Raw genomic sequence first — 20,688 nt, 5'->3', positions numbered from 1 at the left:
AGTGCATTTAGGGGAAATAAATATTTTCTATCTTATCTAGTCCTCTATCCCTTTGTTAAAGAAGAGACTGAGAAGCCTGGAGGGGTTAAAATTTGAGTCTGACCTGTCTAGGTATCCATGCCTCATTAACTTGAGATTTGACTAATGGAACTGATAGACACCAAAAGAGGAACCCTTCAACTCATGTGTCACCCAAAGTGGTCAATTAAATGGAAAGGGGTTTGTCTTTGAATTTTTGGTACATAAGAGGGTGCTTGGCAGACATCATGTCAGATTTTTTTTTTGTTCATTTATGGGATGTGGGCGTCGCTGGCAAGGCCAGCATTTATTGACCATTCCTAGTTGCCCTTGAGAAGGTGGTGGTGAGCTGCCTTCTTGAACCTCTGCAGTCCGTGTAGTGAAGGTACTCCCACAGTGCTATCAGGGAGGGAGTTCCAGGATTTTGACCCAGTGATGATGAACGATCGGCGATATACTTCCAAGTCAGGATGGTGTGTGACTTGGAGGGGGTCTTGGAGATGGTGGTGTTCCAATGCGCCTGCTGCCCTTGTCCTTCTAGGTGGAAGAGGTCACGGGTTTGGGAGGTGCTGCTGAAGAAGCCTTGGCGAGTAGCTGCAATGCATCTTATAGATGGTTCACACTGCAGCCACGGTATGTTGGTGGTGGAGGGGGTGAATGTTTAAGGTGGTGGATGGGTTGCCAATCAAGCGGGCAGCTTTGTCTTGGATGGTGTCAAGCCTCTTGAGTGTTGTTGGAGCTGCACTCACCAGGCAAGTGGAGAGTATTCCTTCACTCCTGACTTGTGCCTTGTTGATGGTGGAAAGGCTTTGGGGAGTCAGGAGGTGAGACGCTCGCCGCAGAATATCCAGCCTCTGACCTGCTCTTGTTGCGACAGTATTTATGTGACTGGTCCAGTTAGGTTTCTGGTCAATGGTGACCACCCAGGATATTGATGGTGGGGGATTCGGCGATGGTAATGCCATTGAAAGTCAAGGGGCGGTGGTTAGACGCTCGCTTGTTGGAGATAGTCATTGCCTGGCACTTGTGTGGTGCAAATGTTACCTGCCACTTATCAGCCCAAGCCTGAATGTCATTCAGGTCTTGCTGCATGTGGGCATGGATTGCTTCATTATCTGAGGAGTTGCAAATGGCACTGAACACTGTGCAGTCATCAGCAAACATCCCCACATCTGACCTTATGTTGGAGGGAGGGTCATTGATGGAGCAGCTGAAGATGGTTGGGCCTAGGACACTGCCTTGAGGAACTCCTGCAGCGATGTCCTGGGGCTGTGATGATTGACCTCCAACCACCACAACCATCTTTCTTTGTGCTAGGTATGACTCCAGCCAGTGAAGAATTTCCCCCCAGATTCCCATTGACTTCAGTTTTACTAGGGCTGCTTGATGCTACACTTGGTCAAATGCTGTCCTGATGTCAAGGGCAGTCACTCTCACCTCACCTCACCTCTGGAATTCAGCTCTTTTGTCCATGTTTGGACCAAGGTTGTAATGAGGTCTGGAGCTGAGTGGTCCTGGTGGAACCCAAACTGGGCATCAGTGAGCAGGTTATTGGTGAGTAAGTGTTGCTTGATTACACTTTCGATGACACCTTTCATCACTTTGCTGATGATTGAGAGTAGACTGATGGGGCGATAATTGGCCGGATTGGATTTGTCCTGATTTTTGTGGACAGGACACACCTGGGCAGTTTTCCACATTGTCGGATAGATGCCAGTGTTATAGCTGTACAGGAACAGCTTGGCTAGAGGCGCAGCTAGTTCTGGAGCACAAGTCTTCAGCACGACAGCTGGGGTGTTGTTGGGGCCTGCAGCCTTTGCTGTATTCAGTGCGCTCAGCCGTTTCTTGATATCACGTGGAGTGAATCGAATTGGCTGAAGATTGGCTTCTGTGGTGGTGGGGACCTCAGGAGGAGGCCGATATGGATCATCCACTCGGCACTTCTGGCGGAAGATGGTTGCAAACACTTCAAATTTGTCTTTTGCACTCACGTGCTGGGCTCCAACATCATTGAGGATGGGGATATTCATGGAACCTCTTCCTCTCGTTAATTGTTTAATGGTCCATGGCCATTCACAACTGGATGTGGCAGGACTGCAGAGCTTTGATCTGATCTGTTGATTGTGGGATCGCTTAGCCCTGTCTTATAGAATGCTGCTTCCTCTTTTTAGCATGCATGTAAGTCCTGTGTTGCAGCTTCCCCAGGTTGAGCACTGCATTTTTAGGTACACCTGGTGCTGCTCCTGGCATGCTCTTCTACATTCCTTATTGAACCAGGGTTGGTCCCCTGGCTTGATGGTAATGGTAGAGTGAGGGATATGCCGGGCCATGAGGTTACAGATTGTGGTGGAATACAATTCTGCTACTGCTGATGGCCCACAGCGCCTCTTGGATGCCCAGTTTTGAGCTGCTAGATCTGTGGTGTATGTAACCTGTTCCACCTTAAGAGAACTTAAGCCTGTTCCACCTTAAGAGATGTACTACTTTCTCTGGCTGCTGTATACGTAATACCGGTGGTGACCACACCGGTATATAAGCACTGTGTAGTAATATTGTATTCAATATAGTCCCGACCTCCAACCAGTAAAGACCTGTTGAATTTACTCTCTTAGTCTGTGTAGTAATTATCACTATAACACACAGACTTAACAGTGGCGACGAGTCCGATTCTTACCCTGCGGCAGTTATTTCCACGGCGGCTTTGTCCACAGACAGGACGTCGAAGAGAGGTTTCCACGCTCATCACCCTACTGGAAGACACGTCGAGCGGCAGGCATCGAGAAACCGGAGTGCAGAAGACATCCTGACCTCGAAGCCTCCATCAGCGACTGTCAGCTTTCTTCTTCTACCTCGGTGGTGGGTAAGCCGGGCAGCGACGCGACAGAAAGTCAACCGCGTTGGCTGTACAGACGGGGCTGGGAAGACGGAGGAATAAGGGCGGAGAGATTGATCGCGACCGGAGATAAGGGCCGGGCCGCTTTCGAGCGAGAGGCGCAGCGCGGGGACATCGATCGCGACCGGAGATAAGGGCCGCATTCGGGCTAAAAGGCGCAGCGTCTGGGGAAACTGAAGGCGCGAGAGCCGCGGAGACAGCGTCGGGGGACGGTTGAAGACCGCCAAGCGCGGGAAAACCGCCATTTTGTGGGCGGAGGACGACGACAAAGAGCGGGAAGCCGCCATCTTGGATAACATAAAAATACAATAAATTGCAACGATGCCTAAACATGGGAACATTAATACCTTTGATAGTGACATCGAAGATTGGGCCATGTATGTAGAACGCATACAAAATTATTGTAAGGCAAATAAAATTCCTGATGCAGATAAAGCACTAACATTATTAAATTTAATGGGTGCGAAGACATACGGGCAATTGAAACACCTGTTATCACCAGATGAACCGGCGGATAAGACGTTCGATGAGATTGTTACTGCCCTGAAAAATCATCTAAACCCCACGCCGCTGATGCTAGTGGAACGATTTAAATTTTATGACAGAAGGCAGCTGCAGAATGAAAGCAATGCTGAATATTTGATGGAATTACGTAAGCTAGCAAAATATTGTCAGTTTGGAACAGGACTGACAGAGGCACTACGAGATAAATTTGTGTGTGGTTTATTTAAACAGGATACACAAAAGCGACTGCTCGAGGAGAATGAGCTGGCGCTTGAGAAGGCGGTCACTATGGCAGCAGCACACGAAGCCGCAGCGAGAGGCACGGCAGTAATGCAGCTACGGTCACCGGAACTCGGTACAAACAAATTGGGTTTGAGTTCTGTCAAATGTTATCGTTGTGGAAAGACAACGCACGATCAGAACCAGTGTTGGTTTAAAAACCAAGAATGCAGAACGTGTGGCAGGCTTGGCCACATAGCTAAAGTATGCTGGTCAGGAAAGAAGACCAGCAACAAAAAGTCACCGCAAGGAAAATACGCAAAGGTACACAAGGTGACAAAGAACAGTTTGACCGAACAGAAGTCAGATTCAGACGCTAGCAGTAATGAACTGGATAGCTTAAGAGTACACAACGTTGGTAAGGATGCAGATCTCCAGACAATTTGGGTCACTCTTTAGATAGCAGGAGTCCAAGTAAAAATGGAATTGGACACTGGATCGGCATTGACGGTCATGAATAAGAAAGATTACAGAAGGTTATTCCAACATATTCCCCTACAGGATACGGAGATTATATTGAAAACATACACGGGGCAAAGAGTGTACCCCATCGGAAAAATAGAGGTAGAAGTGGTCCACAAGGGCGAAGAAAGCCAAGTAATGGACTTATATGTGCTACCTGAAGGAGGTCCACCACTACTAGGATGGGAGTGGATTAGGAAAATGAATATGGACTGGCACTCCTTGAAGGCACTAACGGTAGATTCCGGGGAAACAGATGTCAAACCTAAACGATTGTCCAGAATATTGGATGATGCTAAAGAGTTCCAGCAGGGACTGGGAACACTGAGAGGAATTACGGCAAACATCAAGATTGATGAACATGCACAACCAAAATTTTTTAAAGCCAGACCGGTACCCTATGCAATACGACCTACTGTTGAAGCGGAACTGGAAGCACTAGAATGTTCAGGTGTACTGTCTAAGGTAGATTGGAGTGAGTGGGCTACGCCCATTGTTCCCGTTATGAAACGTCCTGCGAGCAACAAGCCAGGAGATCCAGGGAAGGTTCGCATCTGTGGAGATTTCAAAATCACCGTTAATCCGGTGCTTCACATGGTGCAGTATCCGCTTCCACGGATTGAGGATATTTTCGCTTCATTGTCTGGCGGGACACACTTCACCAAGATAGACCTGGCACAGGCGTACTTGCAGATGGAGGTTGAGGAAGAGTCACGCCAATACCTCACGATCAACACGCATCGAGGTTTGTACCGGTACAATAGGCTGGTTTTTGGAGTGGCATCGGCTCCAGCAATTTGGCAGAGGGCCATGGAGCAGGTATTACAGGGAATTCCAGGCACACAATGTTACCTGGACGATATTCTGATCACAGGTGATGGTGATGAACAACATCTCGCAAACTTGGAACTGGTGCTCAACAGACTGAAAGAGTATGGACTTAGAGTAAATCGGCAGAAATGTGAGTTCTTCCAGAAGCGGATCTCGTACTGTGGCCATGTCATTGACCGGGAGGGGCTTCATAAGTCTCCTGACAAGATTGAGGCAATTGTAAAGGCTCCCGCTCCGGAGAATGTCTCTCAGTTGAGGTCGTTTCTAGGATTAATTAACTATTACCATAAATTTCTGCCAAATCTATCCATGGTACTGCACCCGTTAAACGCTCTTTTACAGAAAGGGGTACCATGGGAATGGGGCGAAAACTGTAAGAAGGCATTTCGCAAAAGCAAAGAATTGATCACCTCAGAGGAAATGTTGGCTCACTTCAACCCGACACTGCCTATTCGGTTGGCTTGTGATGCTTCCCCATATGGTATTGGGGCAGTACTCTCACACAAGTTGCCAAATGGCACGGAAAGGCCAGTCGCGTTTGCATCCAGATCATTGACCTCCGCTGAGCGCAACTATGCGCAGATCGATAGGGAGGCTCTTAGCCTTGTATGGGGAGTGAAGAAGTTTAATCATTACCTGCAGGGCCAAAAATTCACACTTCTGACAGACCATCAACCGTTGGTATCCATTTTTAACCCTAAGAAGGGTGTTTCGGTGATGACAGTGCAGCGTCTCCAGAGATGGTCTCTTTTCCTAGGGGCACATCAATATCAAATAGAATTCAAAGGTACGAAACAGCATGGCAATGCTGATGGGCTGTCGTGCCTGCCACTACCTGAAGAAGAAGACACGACGAAAGTTGACCCTGTTGAGTTATTTCATTCGACCATCATCGAGTGTTTACCAGTCACCAATGCAAGTATTGAAAGAGAAACCAGGAACGACCCGACACTGTCCAGAGTCTACGAGGTGACAGTGAAAGGATGGCCAGCACGTGGTGATCCTCTGTTACCGGCATTTTCGGCAAGGCGAGACCAGCTGTCCGTCTGCCATGGTACCTTGATGTACGGGACAAGAGTGATTATTCCTCCCAAGTTAAGGGAAAGAGTTTTAAACGAACTGCATGAAGGTCATCTGGGGGGAGTTAAAATGAAAAGTCTTGCTAGGGCTTATGTTTGGTGGCCGGGTATTGACCAACAGATTGAGGAGTTAACGAAAAGCTGCGCTGGGTGCCAAAAAGTGCAAAATGCACCTCCGATCGCACCGCTACACCCATGGGAATGGCCTTCAGCCCCATGGCAACGCGTACACATTGACTTTGCTGGTCCATTCATGGACTCCATGTTCCTAATCGCGGTGGACGCACATTCCAAATGGCCAGAAGTCATCAAGATGAATACCACTACTTCAGAAAAGACAATTGCGGTGTTAAGAACAATATTCGCAAGGAACGGATTGCCAGAACAGATCTGTTCGGACAACGGACCACAGTTTGTATCGGAAGAATTCCGACAATTCTTAAAGAAGAATGGAGTAAAACATTATACCTCTGCCCCATATCATCCGGCGACAAACGGGTTGGCTGAAAGATTTGTCCAGACATTCAAAAAGGCAATTAAGGCCATGAACGATGATCAGATTCCGCTGCAACACAAGGTCGACAAGTTCCTGATGTCATATCGAAATGCCGATCATGCAGTGACTAACCAAAGTCCTGCCATGATGTTTTATAACAGGAGGTTGCGGTCCAGGTTGGACTTGTTAAAACCAAATGTGCGGAGGGAAGTGGAAAACAAACAGTTTTGGCATATTAACAACAAGACCACTCGAACTTTCGACGTAGGACAACCAGTGTTGGCAAGGGGCTATGGAAACGAAAAATGGCAGTCCGGAACAATTCGGGCCAGACAAGGACCTCTGATGTACGCAGTAGATATTGGTCATAATGTGATAAGGCGTCATGCGGATCAACTGGTAGAGTCGAGAGCAAGGGTCGAACCCATGGTTGTGACAGAGACAACTGTGGAAGACGTTAATGAACCTGAAGCATCTACCTCGGCAGGGAATGTACTTGATGATGATGACACCCAATACATTGGAAACCAAATAGAGGAGGCACCTCAACAACAAGAATCAGAGACTACTGAGAGGCGTTATCCAAGCCGCATCAGAAAGCCTCCTGAGAGACTGAACCTTTGAACTGTTATACCTGAAGTTATATATGTATATATGTTATTATGTTATGTTAAATGGGGATATGACTGTTAAGCTAAAAAGGGAGGATTGTGGTGTATGTAACCTGTTCCACCTTAAGAGAACTTAAGCCTGTTCCACCTTAAGAGATGTACTACTTTCTCTGGCTGCTGTATACGTAATACCGGTGGTGACCACACCGGTATATAAGCACTGTGTAGTAATATTGTATTCAATATAGTCCCGACCTCCAACCAGTAAAGACCTGTTGAATTTACTCTCTTAGTCTGTGTAGTAATTATCACTATAACACACAGACTTAACAAGATCTGTTCGGAATCTATCTCATTTAGCACGGTAGTAGTGCCACACAACACGATGGAGGGTGTCCTCAGTATGAAGACGGGACTTTGTATCCACAATGACTGTGCGGTGGTCACTGCTACCAATGCTGTCATGGACAGATGCATCTTTGACAGGTTGATTGGTGAGGACGAGGTCAAGTAAGTTTTTCCTTCGTGTTGGTTCTCTCAGCACCTGTTGCAGGCCCAGACTGGCAGCTATGTCCTTCAGGACTCGGCCAGCTCTGATGCTACTGAGCCACCCTTGCTACTCTCAGTGCTTCTTCCAAGTGGTGTTCAACATGGATTCATCAGCTGAGGGAGGGCGGTAGGTGGTAATATGCAGGAGGTTTCCTTGCCCATGCTTGACCTGAAGCCATGAGACTTCATGGGATCCGGAGCCAATGTTGAGGACTCCCAGGGCCACTCCTTCACGACTGTACTGCCACCCCTGGTGTGTCTGTCCTGCCGGTGGGACAGGACATACCCAGGTATGGTGATGGAGGAGTTTGGGACATTGGCTGAAAAGTATGATTCTGTGAGTATGACGAGGTCAGGCTGTTGCTTGACTAACTAGTCTGTGGGACAGCTCTCCCAATTTTGGTACAAATCCCCAGATATTGGTGAGGAGGACGTTGCAGGGTTGACTGGGCTTTGTGTGCCATTGTCTAGTCCGTAGCCAGTGCTGAGGTCGATGCTGGGTGGTCTGTCCGGTTTTATTCTTATTGTTTATCGGAGCAGTTTTTTACAACTGAGTGGCTTGCTGGGCCATTTCAGACGGCATTTAAGAGTCAATCACATTGCTGTGAGTCTGGAGTCACATATAGGCCAGACCAGGTAAGGATGGCAGATTTCCTTCCCTAAAGGGCATTAGTGAACCAGATGGGTTTTTACAACAATCCGATAGTTTCATGGTCACCATTACTGATACTAGCTTTTTATTCCAGATTAATTTTATTTACTGAATTTAAATTCCCCAACTGCCATGGTGGGATTTGAACTCACGTCTATCGGATCATTAGTCCAGGCCTCTGGATTACTAATCCAATAACATAACCACTATGCTACCGTTCTGACTCTCTGGGGTAGGAATATCCTAGTTGCACCCGTTTTCCTGGAGGGAAATGGAGGTGAAAGAACCAAACTTAGTGTGTGATATCCCATGCCCAATCTGTGCCTGTGTTACGGCAGTCGGTATATTGTTAAAGGCGGCTCAGTAGGTGTCCCAGGCAGCTGCCTAAAACAGGTGTTGGGCTCCTTGCATATGTTAATGAGAAGCCAAATGCCTGCTTTCGGACCCCTTTGCCAAATTGGGCTGCCCTGCATGGAGCCTGTGTTGGACGTACTCAGATTTTCCTGTCGTGGATGCGGCCTAGCAAGCGGGCAACACCAAAAAGGTGAGTTGAATGTCCCGAAAAAACAGTTTTCAAACTGCAGAAGAAAGCTGCTACAAACAGGTTGTTAGCCAGTAGTGGCTTTTGACTTTTCAACAGACTTAGTAAAGCTATACTTGTTTAATTAGAAAACACGGTTTTGTTGTTAGGAGGAACAATTAGGTGGTTAAGAACCACTCAGCTGACTAGAAGAGGACAGTCATGTACACTCAGTGGGGCCGATTCGCTTTGCCTAATGTCCTGTGTGTGCCAGTTTCCAAGGCATTAGGCACAAGAAAAAAAATGGCGGAGACCCATAACACTTCTGGGTACCCGCTTCTTTTGCACATGATACACATTTCCTGGGGCATGCCTGTTTTAGGTGGGAAGCTCACACCTGCATTTAAATTCAATGCAAATAATGTGGGAATTACATCACACCATTTTCTAGGAATTCCGCCCAGCGAAGATAAGAAAAGACTGTCCAAGGTAACTGAGTGCAAGAGGTTGTGGGCCTGCTCCTTCAGATCGAATGATCTATAAAGGGGCTACCAGCAGCCTTATGACACCACAGGTAAGTTTTTTTTTAACCTTCTAAAGTGCAGCAAGACTCCACTGTGGAGTTGGAGGCCATCTGTCTGCCTTTTCTAACAGAAGCTAGTATGTCAAAAGAGTTTGCACTTCTACAGTCCCTGTCGAAGGCCTGAAGCAGTACCGAACTTCCCTTCCCCGATCTGCTGTAAGCCATTTAAAGCAGCTAAAGCAAAAATATGGCTGGGTTCAATTGGCGTCAAATGAGATGCTTGAGAAAATCAGGGAGGAAGACTTAAAATCACTTTCTTTTACAATAGATAAATGATGGGCCTAGCGCTAAGTTGCTATTGTCAAGCATGTGTTTATATTTTGTCTTGTCACAATATCTGTAAGAAACACATTTTGAAATAGTTTCAGTAAAAATGCAAAATAACCATTTTTTCATTTAGAAAAGCAGTTAACATGTTTCACTATAAGTAATTAAATGAGATTAAGCTGTTATTTACTGCATTCCAGAAAGCTATTACATTTTAACCATACAATTTAAATTGCTTAGGAAAATAGGTGGTCGATCAGTTGCACTACATGTACATGTAGAAAAGAAAAGAAATGTAGCTCTGTGGCCTAAACTCTGGTAGACACTCTTAATATTAAATAGCATAAGAAAAAATAAATCTCAATAATGAAATGGCCTGCATAAGACTGGAATCATTCAATTTTTTGAGTCTTCATATAATGGGGTACTCCGGATGGAATTGCAGTCAGGCACTAACTCTTTGGCTTCAGTGATAAAAGCTTCTTTTTCAAATAGCAGCCTTTCTGGTGACAAAAAAATAGCAAAAGTGCCTTTGAAAAGGGAGATGGATATGCCTTTTATTAAATATTTATATTTATAAAACTTGATTTTCCAAGAAATATCATTTTTTGGATTTTTTCCCCAATGCAACCAACATCACTAAAAAACAGATTATCTGGTTATTTATCTCATTGCTGTTTGTGGAACCTTGCTGTGCACAAATTGGCTGCCACATTTCCTTACGTTACAACAGTGACTACACTTCAAAAGTACTTCATTGACTGTAAAGTGCTTTGGGACGTCCTGAAGTTATGAAAGGCACTACATAAATACACGTCTTTCTTTTTAATCTAATTATTTAAATGCAAAAAATGGGTACTCCAGACAATGTAACCATTGAAAGAAAAACGTTAGAATGCTGTTAGAGTGTGAACTTTCCAAAGATTAATTCTAATTGGCCCAGAAATTCGGGTCCGGGGCTTCCCGTGGGTGCAAGCCTCCGACCTGCACTTACCTGGCATGCTGGTCGTTGAGCTGTGGGCCCGCGTGGGATTCCGATCCTGGGCCTGCTCCAACTGCCAGCGCGCAGTGCTTGCGTATCCCAGGGGCGCAGTTAGTTCGAAGCATCCCCTGGGATCACGTGGGCCACGGAGAGCCAATGGTACCAGGGAACCTCTATTCATAGATTTGACAGGAAGAGCTGTTTTCTATAGAAGTGCATTAAAAAGGGGATTAGCAAAATTGCAATGTGCAATACAGTTGTAAACCCAATTTATAAAGAATGTATTTTCAATTTAGCTACACATAGTATAGAGAGTAAGGCCGCGATTTCGCCTACCGAGGTGGGCTAAGTGCGGCCGAGGTAGGTGGCGGACTGCGACCCCGCTTCCGGTTCCATCGCGCTCTGTTGAAGAGATTTTGCCCTGATTGGGCTTATTAAGCCCGCCCTGTGAGGTTCCCAGCCAATTAAAAGGTAGCGGGTCTGATGCTATCATTTGATGACACGTCATCAGTTGGTTTCCTTAAAGGAACCATGTGCACATTCATTTTAACATTTGTGCTGTCAGTTTCTACAGCATTGAGCTGCTGCAAACACTGCCAAGCTCTGCACATAGGTGCACGGTTGCACCCAGGCTCTCCCATGATGCAGGGAGGTTCTCTTCCCTTCCAATGGACAGAAGAGACCTCCTCAGGACACCAACGCAGCCTGGTTACACATTGCACAGGAGGACACAAGCCGGGATGTCGTCAGGAGGACCTGGCTGCAGTGGTGCAAACCTTTCAATGCTCTCAGTAGATCATGAAACGTTACTGCAAAGCCACATTCAGCCTCATCCTGCTGTGCCACTCATCACATCCCCATCACACTGCCTTCCCTACCCTACTCCTTCACATCCTTACTCACACCAACTTACCTTGGACCTCCACCCATCCCTCTCTCTCCATCTACATTATCACTTCCCCATCTCACTAGCCACCCCACACACTCACCCTCATCATTGTCCAATCATACCAACTAACAACACACAAGGGCAGGCACTTCGGTCTTTAGCCAATGTTCATGAAGATGTTTCTGCTACTGTATTGTCAAACATTGAAATCTTTATTTTGAACACTTTACCTTCTTGGACAGATCTATGTGCAACTTTGGAAGTGGCTTAGTGAGTTGTACTGAATGGTGAGACATAACGGCACCTCCCGCAATGGTGATGAGTGTGAAAGGAATGGCTTGGGCATTGCAGGGATGCTTTATAGTGCTGGTGTGGGGTGGTGCCAACCTAGCGCATCATGTGGCAGCCAGGGTGTACAGTGTCAAATGAAGTAAATCTGACCATGGTGAGACCATCCCTGGCCTCCCGGGCAGCAATGTGGTCGTGTGCTGATGCCCTGTGTCCTGTGCAGCATCAGATGATTGCGGAGAAGGTTGGTATTGTTGTTGGTATTGCTGGTGTGTCTGGTGGTGTTGTTGTGCCTGGTGATGGGGCTGATTGTGGTGGGAGTCTGAGGACCAAGGTGAGATTTTTTGAAGGGCTTTGATGCTGATGGAATAGATGGCAGCTGAAGTTGAGATGACAGGATCGATCTGTCAATGGTGAGAGAAGTTGTTCCAAGGAGGTGACAGTGGATAGAGAGTTTACTCCAAACAATTCTAAACTGCATAAAGTTCAAAAGTGTGTTCCAAATCCTGAAGGCTCAAGCTTCTAACATTGGAAAGTGAACAGCTGTGAAATGGTAGCTTTTATACCACTTTTGCAGCTGTCACCTATTCAGAGCAATGGAGTCATTGAAAACCCAACCTACTTACCTGACGTGATCCCCGAGCGCCATGAAACTCGTCAAAAAGCTGGAAAAATGGTAAGTACATGGTAAAATGCTATTTAAGTACCTTTTAACAACCTCTTAACTATTTCAATTGGCTCACCCACTGCTTAGTGTTGGGTCTGTAAAGTGCAGGCAGATTCGACACTTGGGAAACTGACACGGAGGCGCTTTCACAGCAGGCTCCTGACCCGTTGTCAATCTTTTAGATTTTGACAGCGGACCTGCCGCCAAACCCGCCCTCTGAACACCGGCAAGATTCCGGCCTAAATCTTCTTCCATAGCGTGCTGGCAAGGGATATAGGGGGAGAAATTCAGTATCGCCCTGTTTGGGGCGCCGTTATCGGCTGTGCGCAAAATTTAGCGTCTGGCGCTAATTATCATCTCCGACGGCAAACTTGGCTTTTATCGCCACTGGAGGTGATTGGAGCGCTAAATCAGGCGCTACACACCTCTCTTAAGGCGCTAAGGCCGAGGAGCGAGGCGCTACCTCAGAGCGCGGGCGCAGCGCTGGTGCTGTCAGTTACCGATTGAACACAGGCACACTGGCGCTGGTCAGCTCTTAAAGGGAAGGGTCAATCTTGCTCTCCAGCCACACCCTGCTCATTGGAGCCTTGAATCTCGGCCTGGACAGACCTGTGCCTAAATCTTCCAGCCAAGGACTATGGAGAGGGCCAGGGAGCGAGCACAGCACTTCAGCGAGCGGGCCTTGGAGGCTCTGGTTGGCGCAGTGGAGCTCAGAAGTGGTGTACCCAGAGAGTGGCAGGAGGCCTTTGCCACGCGAGTACAGAAGAGTGTGGAGGGAGGTGGCTCAGAGCGTCTCCTCAAGGAGCATGGTGCCCAGGACCCATATCCAATGTAGAAAAAAGTTCAATGACCTCACTCGGGTCGTCAGGGTGAGTGGCTTTTTTTCAAAACCTCTCCATCCCTCCATCTCAACCTCACTCTATGGCCAGAGGGTCTTAAAAGCCCCAATGTCCAACACTCATCCAACACATATGGCCCTTTCATCAAACACACACGCACATTCCACACTTTGCATACAGTAAGGGCTATTCAACTATGGGAGGCACATCAGGCAAGACCATGGCTGCATACAGTAAGGGCTATTCAACTATGGGAGGCACATCAGGCAAGACCATGGCTGTATATTTACTCAGTAACCGACCTTTTTCTTGCAGGCCAAGCTATCTATTAATAGGAGACTGCAGCAACGGACGGGTGGAGGGCGGCCTCAGCTGCAACCCCTCAGCGATCTTGAGGCGCACGTCCAGAGGATAGTGGCAAGCCGGGTGATCGGTCCCGTTGCCACTGGAGACGCCGACCCCGTTCTGGACAGCAATGGTAAGGTCTTCACCTTTTTGTCCTAGAACGTAAGAAATAGGAGCAGGATTAGGCCAATCGGCCCCTCAAGCCTGCTCCACCATTCAATAAGATCATGGCTGATCTGATCCTAACCTCAAATCTTCTATCACTCTCCATCCCACCCAAACCCATGTGATCTCCCGGGAGAGGCGAAAAACCAGATAAAAACCCAATGGCCAATTTGTGAGAGAAAATCTGGGAAATTCCTCTCCGACCCATCTAGGCGATCGAAACTCTTCCAGGAGATCACTCTGTCCCTATATTTTCTACAGTACTTACCTTCTGTAAAGGCGATCTCCACCCCAGCCAGGAACAGGAATAAAACCATCTCCTGAAATCTAACACAGAATTAGAACACAAGAAGTAGGAGCAGAACCAGGCTACACGGCCCCTGGGCCCGCTTCACTACCCACAGGGCCACGACCATTCCGAACCTAGACTCATGTCCAATTTCCTGCCCGCTCCCCGTAACCCTTAATTCCCTTTACTTCTAGGAAACTATCTATTTCTGTTTTAAATTTATTTAATGATGTAGCTTCCACAGCTTTCTGGGGCAGCAAATTCCACAAACCTACCACCCTCTGAGTGAAGAAGTTTCTCCTCATTTCAGTTTTGAAAGAGCAGCCTCTTATTTTAAGATTATGCCCCCTAGTTCTAGTTTCATCCATCATTGGGAACATCCTCACTGCATCCACCCGATCAAGCCCCTTCTCAATCTTATATGTTTCAATAAGATCGCCTCTCATTCTTCTGAACTCCAATGAGTAGAGTCCCAATCTACTCAACCTCTCCTCATATGACCACCACCTCATCCCCGGGATTAACCGAGTGAACCTTCTTTGTACTGACTCGAGAGCAAGTATGTCTTTTCTTAAGTATGGACACCAAAACTGTATGCAGTATTCCAGGTGCGGTCTCACCAATACCTTGTATAACTGCAGCAATACCTCCCTGTTTTTATATTCTATCCCCCTAGCAATAAAAGCCAACATTCCATTGGCCTTCTTGATCACCTGCTGCACCTGCATACTAACGTTTTGAGTTTTGTGCACCAGGATCCCCAGATCCCTTTGTACTGCAGTACTTTCCAGTTTCTTGCCATTAAGATAATAACTTGCTCTATGATTTTTCCTGCCAAAGTGCATAACCTCACACTTTCCAGTATTGTATTCCATCTGCCAAATCTCTGCCTACTTACTTAGCCTGTCTATGTCACTTTGCAGGTTTTTTATGTCCTCCTCACTTGCTACTTTCCCTCCCATCTTTGTATCATCTGCAAACTTTGATATGTTACACTTGGTCCCCTCCTCCAAATCGTTAATATAGATTGTAAAGAGTTGGGGACCCAGCACTGACCCCTGCGGAACACCACTAGTTACTGATTGCCAGTCTGAGAACGAACCATTTATCCCAACTCTCTGCTTTCTGTTAGAGAGCCAATTCGCCACCCACGCCAGAATATTACCCCCAATCCTGTGATTTTTTATCTTAAGCAATAATCTTTTGTGTGGCACCTTGTCAAATGCCTTTTGGAAGTCTAAATGCACTACGTCCACTGGTTCTCCTTTATCCACCCTGTAGTTTACTTCCTCAAAGAACTCAAGCAAATGTTTCAAACATGACTTCCCCTTCATGAAACCATGCTGAGTTTGTCCTATTAAATTATGTTTATCCAAATGTCCCGTTACTGTCTCCTTAATAATGGACTCTAACATTTTACCAACCACAGATGTTAGGCTAACAGGTCTATAGTTTCCAGCCTTCTGCCTACTACCCTTTTTAAATAAACGTGTTACATTAGCAGTTTTCCAATCTGCCGGGACCTTTGCTGACTCCAGGGAGTTTTGGAAAATTATTACCAATGCATCCACAATCCCTACCGCCACTTCCCTCAAGACCCTAGGATGTAAGCCATCAGGTCCAGGGGATTTATCCGGCTTAAGTCCCATTATTTTACCAAGTACCACTTCCTTAGTGATTTTAATCGTATTTAGCTCCTCTCCCCCTAGAGCCCCCTGTTTGCCCAGTATTGGGATATTCTTAGTGTCCTCTACCGTAAAAACTGATACAAAATATTTGTTCAGCGTTTTTGCCATCTCCATGTTTCCTACCATTAATTTCCCAGCCTCATCCTCTAAGGGACCAACATTTACTTTAGCCACCCTTTTTCTTTTTATATAACTATAGAAACTTTTGCTATCCGTTTTTATATTTTTTGCTAATTTACTTTCATAATCTATCTTCCCTTTCTTAATCAATCTTTTATTTATTTTTTGCTATGTTTTAAAGACTTCCCAATCTTCTGTCCTCCCACTAGATTTGGCTGCCTTATATGCCCTTGTTTTTAGTCGGATACTATCCTTAATTACTTTACTTAGCCATGGATGGCTATCTTTTCTTTTACACCCTTTTTTCCCTCAGTGGAATATATATTTTTTGGAAGTTGTAAAATAACTCCTTAAATGTACACCACTGATCATGTACCGTCTTACCCTTTAATCTATTTTCCCAGTCCACTCTAATCAATTCCGCTCTCATACCTTCATAGTCTCCTTTATTCAAGCTCAGCACGCTTCTTTGAGATCCAACCTTCTCACCCTCTACTTGAATATGGAATTCAACCATGTTATGGTCACTCATTCCAAGGGGATCCTTTACTAGGACATTTTTAATTTATCCTGTCTCATTACACAGGACCAAATCTAAGGTTGCTTGCCCCCTGGTCGGTTCAGTTACATACTGCTCAAGAAACCCATCCCTAATACACTCAATGAACTCATCCTCAAGGCTGCTCTGCCCAATTTGATTTGTCCAGTTAATATGATAGTTAAAATCCCCCATAATTATAGCTGTTCCCTTATTACAAGCCTCAACTATTTCCTGATTAATACTCCGTCCAACAGAGTTGCAACTGTTCGAAGGCCTATAGACTACGCCCACTAGTGTTTTTTTCCCCTTATTATTCCTTATCTCTACCCAAACTGTTTCACTATCCTGCTCCTTTGACCCAATATCATTTCTTTGTATTATAGTGATTCCTTCCTTTATTAACATAGCCACCCCACCTCCCCTCCCTTCCTGCCTGTCCTTCCTGATTGTTAAATAACCTGGTATGTTTAATTCCCAGTCATGGTCACCCTGCAGCCATGTTTCTGTAATGGCCACAAGAGCATACCCATATGTAATTATTTGTGCCGTTAACTCATTCATTTTGTTACGAATGCTACGTGCATTCAGATAAAGAACTTTCAAATATTCCTCTCTCCTTCCACTTGTTCCTCACAACACCAGCCTTTGACACTTTCAGTCCAACTTACTAAATTGCTGCACTCATTCCTCCCTTACTGCCCCCCTGTCCTCACGCTAAAGACACTCTTGTACCACCACGGGCCCTCAAGCTGCCAGTGGGAGTGAAGCTGAAGGCGAGGAGGAAGAGGAAGCCGGAGCATCAGCGCAACCCTCTCCTGAGGAAGCCCATGCCCACACTGGGAACACGCCTTCCCTGGAGGGGAGCAGGGGGGAATGATCTGATGAGGGTGAAGCTCCAGGACCCAGCGGGCTGCAGCAACCCGATGGGGGTAGGGAAGCTCGGGGGCCTTCTCCCCAGAGGGAGAGTAGGCCAGCGAGTCCCACTGCACTGGACGCAGAGGAGGAGCGGCTCCTCGCTGAAATGAACACCGAGGCGATGCAGAGGCGCACTGAGCTCATGGGTGCAGTGGGAAGGGTGCCCGAATCACTGACAAGGAGTGTGGAGCACTTCGCTGTAGCACAGGCGGATGCCACTCAACTGCTTAGTGCTGCAATGCAGTCACTGGCTGCCATGAGCCCATCTCAGACTGCTCTCATGCAGACTCAGATTGAGGCCACGCGAGCACTGACTGCTGCCATCCTCGCTGGTTCGGACACATTTCCCCGGGGCTCTCACCGCGCTGCAGCAGGCCAGCAATCTGTGCTCCAGCAGATTGCTCTGGATGCTGAAGTGCTGCCCCGTGGGAGTGCTAGTGTGTCGGTCGAGCAGGGAGTTGCTGTCCTCTTTCAAGATGACAGCATTCCTGCTGCCACCACGGTCACTTCTCCACTGCACTTGCCACCGCCTGTAGGACAGACTGCTGCCGCCCATGCAGAGTTGGTGCAGTCTGCAGCTGGGCCCTCCAGGCCCAGAGCTGGCCGAGGCCGTCCTTCAAGGGCATCTGCCGTCTCAGGTTGTGACAATCAGCAGCCTTCCACCAGCCTTGCTGCAGCCACTGGGGTCCCATTACGGAGGTGCTGTAGGGTGGGAAGGGGGGAAGTGCGCAAGGGAAGGAGAGCACCCTCGAAGGGGAAAAAGTAGGAGGTGTGACAAAATGTTGTTAATTTTTTTATTAAAGGCTGAGGTTTGTGGTGATTTTTTTTTTACTGTTTTGGACATTGTCTCCAGGTTGTGAGAGCCAGTTATGTTAATGACTGGTTTTTTTTGTGTTTCTTTCTATTAGTTTGTCATGCGGAAATGACACACACAGAGTTTGTAAAATAAAAACGTTTTTGTATTCAAAATGTACATGTTTGGTCTTTGCAATCATTGTTGCCTTGACCGGCTTAGGGGTTGCGGGTTGGTTTCATTCAGGTTGTTCTCAATGGCAGAAGCGGCTTGCTATCAGCCTTTGATGGACGGCCCTTCCAGTTTCTACATTGTGTGCCTCCCTCCCACCTTGGTGCTGCTGATGATCATCCTCCTCCTCTTCCTCCTCCTCTTCCTCCTCCTCCTCTGGTGGTGCTCCAAGGCCTGGTGGCATTGGCTGGGTCCTGAGGATTGCCAGTTTATGCAGCATGCAGCACACAACAATGAAGAGGGAGACTCGCTCAGGCGAGTACTGCAGGGCTCCTCCAGAATGGTCCAGACAGCGGAACCATTGCTTGAGCACGCCGATTGTGTGCTCAACGATGTTCCTGGTAGCTTGATGGCTCTCGTTGTATCATAGCTCAGCAGGGGTGTTGGGCGAACGGAGCGGTGTCATCAGCCAGGTGCACAGAGGATATCCCTTGTCCCCGAGAAGCCAACCACCTGGGTGATGCGGTGCCTGGAAAAGTTCTACCACAGTAGTCTGACGCAGGATGAAGGCATCGTGGCTGCTGCCAGGATAGTGGGCATTGACAGCGAGTATCAGCTGTCTGTGGTCACTGACCAACTGAACGTTTAAGGAATGGAAGCCCTTTTGTTTGCGGAAATCCTCTGCATTCTCGTGTGGAGCGCGCAAAGCCACATGTGTGCAGTCAATGGCGCCCTGCACCATGGGGAAGCCCGCTATCCTAGCAAAGCCCATTGTGCGTTCTTGTTGCTTGTCTGAAGTCATGGGGAAAGAGATGTACTCTCTGTAGGGTTCTCCAAATTCCCACATTCCCCAAAAGTTATGGATAAAGGGACCCTGTATGGACAAGTTATTAAAAAGGGTACCCAAAAGAAAATGGCTTCTGAAATCTCGTGACAGAAGCCTGCAGGATTTTAAAAGGGCAAGGCCCTGCAAAGGCAGGCCCATTCAAATCCTGAAACGAAACCTAACATGCATGGATCTGTGTGAAAGACTTTGTCATTTTCTAAAGCCAGACAGCTAGGTAAACACAGAATATGCATTCTTCATCTTGAAAGCAGATCAACTCAGGACAGACCTAATCTTGAGGCCATTGACTTTCTGCATAAATAATCGGTAACAGCTCAAAGTAGCTACCAAGCCAGGAAAAGACAATTAAATTTCATAAATGACAAACAGCCAGGATATTGAAGCCATTAAACAAGGAGACAACTGCCCCAAAAACAGTTAAAGTGAATGACTGCAATCACTTTAGACGAGCCCGCCAAAATTAAACAAATAATTGACCTGATTTGGCGTGCAGAGAGGGGGTGAAGAACCGATATAATTGTAGGCCCACCGGTAGCCAAGCTCTTTTGCTTCTCTTCTTCCTCTCCTCCCTCCCCGCGCTGCTCGACACCAAGGACACCCATTACAACACCGGGGGCCAAACGCGGGAGGAGAACGGGACCCGAATCAACACACACACAGGACACACGGGGCCGCAAGCGTGCAGGTGAGACGAGATGAACGGCAAGGCCGATAAGCAGAGTAGGGCAGCGTAAAGAAGCGTTGGGGATGAGTGGGCACACACCCCGGTCCAGGTATAAGCTGGTGTTCGAAGCATGGGTAGAAGGATCAAGTCAACACCATAGACCGCCAACCGAACCCCAACTGCAGCAAAACCTTCGACAACCAAACCACCACCAGAAGAACAACCATTTCTGCAAGGTGAAGTACCCAACAAAGACTTTACTCCCTATCTCTAACGGAGGAAAAGAGGATACTTTACTCAGATGATTCCACCGCCGCGCCCTGGGACCACGTGACGACGGCAGGCCCCAAAGGACAACAAGAGCGAACCCCAAAACCACAACCGGCTTAATCGACAGGTTTTGAACCGTCAAAAAGGAACCCCATTGGTGAGCATAAATCCCTGGCCCCTCATAACTCAATCTAGTTAGGTATTGGGGGTGGGACAAGGGTAGGGGGATTTTTTATGTGTTTGTTCCCTCGATGTGCCGTGTGTTCCCCATTCCCAAATAAGTGTACTTTTATATGTCTGTAATTATTCTAGTAATTTCCAGTATTGTAATATTGTTGTGCCTTTAATAAAATTACGGTTTTCTTGTATTTCTGGTATTTCTGTATCGCCGCCTGTACCTAAGTCCGGTGTCTAGAACCCAGGGGTGTGGGAGCGATTCGAACTGCTCAGAGGCAGTCAGGGGCAGAGCTG

Source organism: Somniosus microcephalus, chromosome 16 (genome assembly GCF_052327205.1).
Source record: "Somniosus microcephalus isolate GS21.2 chromosome 16, FLI_Smic_1.0, whole genome shotgun sequence".
NCBI lineage: Eukaryota > Metazoa > Chordata > Chondrichthyes > Squaliformes > Somniosidae > Somniosus > Somniosus microcephalus.
Note: the sequence above shows the minus strand (reverse complement) of the source record.